The sequence below is a fragment of the Trachypithecus francoisi genome, unplaced genomic scaffold (genome assembly GCF_009764315.1).
Source record: "Trachypithecus francoisi isolate TF-2019V2 unplaced genomic scaffold, Tfra_2.0 Lachesis_group20, whole genome shotgun sequence".
Taxonomy (NCBI): Eukaryota; Metazoa; Chordata; class Mammalia; order Primates; family Cercopithecidae; genus Trachypithecus; species Trachypithecus francoisi.
In genome coordinates, this window is record NW_022681466.1 from 38,927,777 (window position 1) to 38,933,645 (window position 5,869).

The following is a 5,869-nucleotide window of genomic DNA, read 5'->3' on the forward strand; positions in this document are numbered from 1 at the left end:
CATGCTATTTTATTACGACATCCTGAGTACCCCAAGACAGATTCCCGCTAAAGTTTTACCTGAGAATCTCTGAAGCCAAGGCTCAGGTAGGGGCAGAAGTAGGGGTAAGACCCAAACTTAGAGAAAAAAAAAAACACTCAATTTAGTGAAGCAGTTACTTAGCAAATTTGCCTTTTGGGGAATTGACTTTTGAGATGTGTTGTCTTATTTCCAGAATAGTATGTATCCAGGATCCAGCAGTGATTTGCTAGCTGTGTGACCTTGATATGTTACAGAATCTCTTTGTGTCTCAGTTTCCTCCCTTACCTGAAAAATGCAGTTTTAGCCTGGAATTAGATATCAGAAAGAAAAAAAAAAAGAGTCACAGTAAACTTTCTCAACCCCAAACACAATGTGAGAATGAAATAATCCAACCCAAGTTCTCAGGAAGTGCTAAGAAATATTGGCTACTGTTAGTCCATCTCTTGATTGTTTTGAGGATAAAGGGATAATAAATATGAGAACACACTGAAAATGTGCTGTGCAAGCCAAAGCATTACTAACATTAAAATAAAACATAATGGCCGGGCACAGCAGTTCATGCCTGTAATCCCAACACTCTGGGATGCCGAGACAGGAGGATCACCTGACCCCAGGAGTTCCAGACCAACCTGGGCAACATAGCAAGACCCCGTCTCTATTAGAAAAAAATGTTTACTCCCTGCAGCTACTGGCTGAATCTGCCAGAACTGTTTGTTAGCAAGCTCTGATGCTGGTTTCTGAACCTAGAGAAGACAGAAGCTACAAACATACTACCATAGTCTCAAACAAGGCAAAGAGGAAATAAAGAGTGATTTCAGTTTGCATTTTCAACGTTCCAAACTATGGTTCCTTGTTACACAATCCCATGACTATCTGTGCCATCTTGGCTAAACCTGAGCCAGGTCCCTTCAGCTAAGCAGACTCTAATAATAGCTGGCATCCTTGGAGTATGCTGCCTTCCAGCAAATCTGGTTTTGGACAATTTAACAATATGAGGTCAAGACGTAGGGTGCGTGTGAGGGGAATCTCCCCTTTGTTGATGTTACTTGAAAATGGAAGTTACATTTCCCTATCAGAAACATTTCAAAAGAACTCTTTGTCCATGATGCTTGGCTAGCTAGGTGCTCAAGCAAGAAAGATCCACAGCTCCAGGGTAGAAACTATGTAAAGGCAGGGACATTCTGTATAGTTTATGCACTACATAATTCCGGCACCTGGCCCAGAAGGTATTCAGTCAATATTTGCTGGATGAGTGCATGTAACACGAACATCGACAGCCCAGCCGGCTCTGCCCCACCCTGCCAGCTTCATCTCATCATTCTCCTAAACTTGGATGACTTTTCTAAGTTCTTTCTCCGAAGACATTCACTTGTAATTCTCACTTGTAAAATTGCACTTGTTGAAATGCTGTTTTAGGTAACAATCACATGTGTCCTGTCTTCTGAACTAAACTATAAACACTATGAGAGAAGGAACCACATCCTCTGAGGTGTGGTTTTGTGGCCTGGGAGACAACAGTATTTGTCAGTGCTCACGAGTAGGCTACGGATGAGCAGAGGCTACTTGGATGGATGGATGAACGACGGGCGTGGGAGGGAAGGATGGAGGGAGGGATCCTGCCTGGACCCAGTCCTGCTGTGTATCCCTACAAAGCTCACCTAACTCCACAGCCCCCCACTGATCACAGCAAGGCGGGACCCCTCCTCACCATTTGCCCACAACACAATCCTGCAGCATCCTTCCAGTTTCTTCGCATCGTCCCCTAGCCATCTGGAAACTCATGGAGGCACTGGTCCTGAAGGGTTAAAATAGAAACTTAACATTGCCTATTGTTCCTGGGAATCCAGAAGCACAGGACAGGAGGTACCTGTTTAGACAAGATAGGGAAAGTCAGCATCTCCCTTTAGGCAAGAAACATAGCAGGAGAGCAGGTTTTTATTCCTTGGGCCTTGAGGAACAGGGCAGGTGGGGCAACTTCAACAACTATCCGAAGAAAGTGTGACCCTATCGAGGCAAAATCCACTGGTCCCATATGCAGCCCTTCCCAATACTGCCAATGAGATTCCATGACCCACAACTGTGTCATGCAGTTTAATGTGACATGCATTCACTCCTAAATGCAATGTGATTTAAATAATTTTGTTCTGAGATTTTGAGTTGGTTGGTTGGTTTGAGATAGCGTCTTATTCTGTTGCCCAGGCTGGAGTGCAGTGGTGTGACAGCACCAACACACCCAGCTAATTTTTTTAAAAGATATTTTTTAGGCTGGCGCAGCAGTTCACGCCTATAATCCCAGCACTGTGGGAGGCCAAGGCGGGTGGATCACCTGAGGCCAGGAGTTCGAGACCAGCCTGGCCAACATGGTGAAACCCTGTCTACTAAAAGTACAAAAATTAGCCAGGCATGGTGGTGCACACCTATAGTCCCAGCTACTTGGGAGGCTGAGGCAGGAGAATCGCTTGAACCCGGGAGGCAGAGGTTGCAGTAAGCCAAGATCACGCCTCTGCACTCCAGCCTGGGCAACAGAGGAAGACTCCATCTCAAAAAAAAAAAAAAATTGTTTTAGATATGGTGTCTTGCCATATTGCCCAGGCTGGTCTCAATCTGCCTTCAAGCAGTCCTCCTGCCTTCATGCCAGAAGCACTAGGATTATCACACTCAGCCTGGGTTTGTTTTTTAGGACTTTTGCAACAGCTTTGAGATAATTTATAGAAGCCTCCCGGAGGCTATGTTCTCTCTTTTTTTTTTTTTTTAATTTTTAAGCAGTAATAGATGGCAAAACTACAGAAGCAGTCAACTATGAAGACTGAGAAGCCTAGGAATGAAATTCAGTACTAATCAAGTAAAAGTTACTCCAGAGTTAATGCCAGACACCAGCAATACATCGATACTGCACCAAATGGTAACAGGCAGGACAGAAATCAATCATCGCCCGCCCCCACACACACGAGTGGGAAGATGACCTCACTGTCCCCAAATACAGAATGGCCTCACCTACCTCCTACCTTCCTCTCATGCTGTTCACCTCTCCCCTGGCTCAGCACCCCCTGCCAGTCCTCCCAAGGTCCTCTCTGCCAGTTGAAGGCTTCCCTGATCACCATCCTCCTCAATCCCCCAGGAATCACACGTTGAAAGAGTCGCAGACAAGAGTTAGGGAACCTGACCATGAGCCAATCCCAGTGCTAAGCCCCTTGCACGTGTTAATTCAGTTAACTTAGCAAGCGTACTAAGCCTTGCACACAACTCTGTGGTATTATTATGATCATCGTCATCACTATCTGTGCCTCAGAACCACTTGGCAAATCTTTAAATTCCCCCAGAAGTGTGTGTTTACCAGTTTGAAGGGCCCTGCCTTCCTACAAACTGTGAAATTTGTGGGGGGGGTGGGTGCTGCAGGGGAGGACCCCAAATCAGAAAATAAACCTAGCAGAACTACCTGGACCATCAGTTCACTGTTGCTACATGGCGGAGTGTGTGAAGTTCCTGGCCAACTGGAGAAGCAGATATTAAAGTTTTAAAGCAAGAAATTGCTTCAGTGGCATACAAGTCACTCGCCCGGAATATAGGCCCTTGGGTGGGAGCATGGTGGGAGGAACAGAGACTGGAAGAGGAAGAATGGAAGGGTGGTTGAGCCATCGAAGCTTCCCATGGAAGCCCCCTTCACACACTCTCCCTCTTTGATGGTTGCCCTGAAGAATCAGCCCCCAAAAGCAGGCTTGCAGGACCCTCTTCCCAGAGCTCCAGACCAGATTCCTTTCCGTCTACTTAACCAAGTTGAAGTTCTCACAGGCTGGTAAATGCAGTGAGCTTATTTGCAAGCCAGGGTCATATCTGCCTAGCAACCCAACACGAAGACTTGAAGGACTATAAACGTGGACAGAGAACAGGCAGGCCAACTTTACACAAAGGAATCTGTTCTCATGCAAATGACCCTGCAAGAGGGCTAGAAGAGGGAGCCTTGGGGACAGCTCTGAAGAGCCAATATTTTCCCCAGGAAGATGTTGGGGGGCTTCTTAAGGGCATCATCATGGCCTTGCCCACTGTAAAGGAAAGCCAAGAAGGGGCTCTGCCTGCCACTTGGGATCAGGCAGACACAACGGGAGAGGCTACGAGGGGAGCTGAGCCCGTCACTTGATTTCCTGATTTTTCTGGTCCTGTACTCCAGACTCCAAAGGTTCTTTTGTTCTTATTTAGAACTAAACAGAGTTAGTTTTGTTTGGGGGCGAGGGGGTGTTGATTAGCATGGCAATGCAGTGCTTTCTCTGGAGAAGTTAAAAAAAGCAGGGGTTTTCACGCTTGGTCTCACTAGGATTGAGGGAACAAGGTGAAGCCAGCCTCTAACTAGGGTGGGCAAAAGTCATGTTGCGTGACTTTTTTGTGACTAGCAAGGCTGTGCTTAGGTGGGGTTTCCAGCCACCTCTCCATTATTCAAACATAGATGGCAAATGTCATGTTTGGATGAGCTCTACCTGTAAAAAGCGCTAGTGTGTATCTATAAACATGGTGTAACCTTAGGTCAATCCCTCCAGTGCTCAGTGCCTCAGCTTTCCTCATCTGTAAAACGGGAATAATGAGTGTCAACTACAGAAGGTTACTGATGGGGTTAAAATTGAATTACATGTATGGCACTTAATACAGTGTTGAGGACAAAGCAAACATTAAAAAAAGATTAATATTAATAAAATAGAAGAATAGTAATACATTACTAGTAAGAAAAATCTATTATTATTATTATTATTATTAGAATCATGCTCCCCAAAAGCCAGGTTTCACTTGCTCAAACATTCAGATGTGATTTTTCCAATCATTCATTCACTCCTGAGGCTTTAGACATAATTTGTGTAATTTTTTATATCAAGAGACTGAAGAACGGAGACTATGTGACTTGCTTCGAGTCACTCAGGTATATAATGACAGGCTGCAACTTTAGGTTCCTAAGACATACAGAATATGCTGTCATATTACACACGACATTTCCATACATACAGTAACAGGGCCTAAATATTGTTTTTTTTTTTCTTTTTTTTTGGGGGGGGCCTAAATATTAAAGTGTAAGATCCTAAATATCAAAGATTATCTTACAGGCAGCACTGTATTAGCATGAAGTGTTCAAATCAGTTTCTAAACATCATTATATGTGGATCCCTTTGAAGAACAACTCAGAAAAGGCTCTCACAGGGAGTGTGTTGGAGTTAGCAATTAATTGGCCTTGGTAAAAGCATAAATCGTAACAGCATCAAGAGCTAATGGGTACTGAGGCCTTACCAAACGCCAGTCACTGCGATCTGTACTTTACAAGTACCATAAATTAAACCCTCCAATTCTGGGAATACCACCTCCATTCCCATTTTACAGATCTGGAGAAATTAACGCTCTACGAGGTTAAATTACGTCTACAAGGTTGCAAAGCTACTCAGCGGCCCCCTGGCTGCACAGGACTGGCCATACAGGGCACCCTGTACCAACGAATCTTCTCCCCACTTACACAACCAGAACTTGTCAACAGCAAAGGATGGCATTTAACTCAGGAGAGCCTATCCCAAAATGGTGAGAGAAATCAGCGAGCAAGGAAGGCTTTTATTAAAATTCAGATCGCCGACTCCTCCCGGTGGCGACCCTCCGTGCACGCACTCCCAAACTAGGCTCTCTTGAGTTTCTGACATCAGAACCACATTCTCCGAACCCCAATGAAGGCAGCAGCCGGAACCAAAGTCTGCAGAGGAATGCAAATAACATGGCCTTCACTTCCGAGCAGTTTCCAAATTTGCCCTCGGGATGTGAGGTAGAGACCGAGAAGCTAAGTTTGCGCCCCCGCAGGCTCTGAAATGTCTAGGATCTGACACATGCT

General features: G+C 45.2%; 1 protein-coding gene across 2 annotated transcripts in view; it reads right to left on the reverse strand.

Moving 5' to 3' along the window:
* Positions 1-5,869, reverse strand: part of ARSG (arylsulfatase G) — a 143,470-nt gene that overhangs the window by 103,960 nt on the left and 33,641 nt on the right. The window lies entirely within an intron of this gene.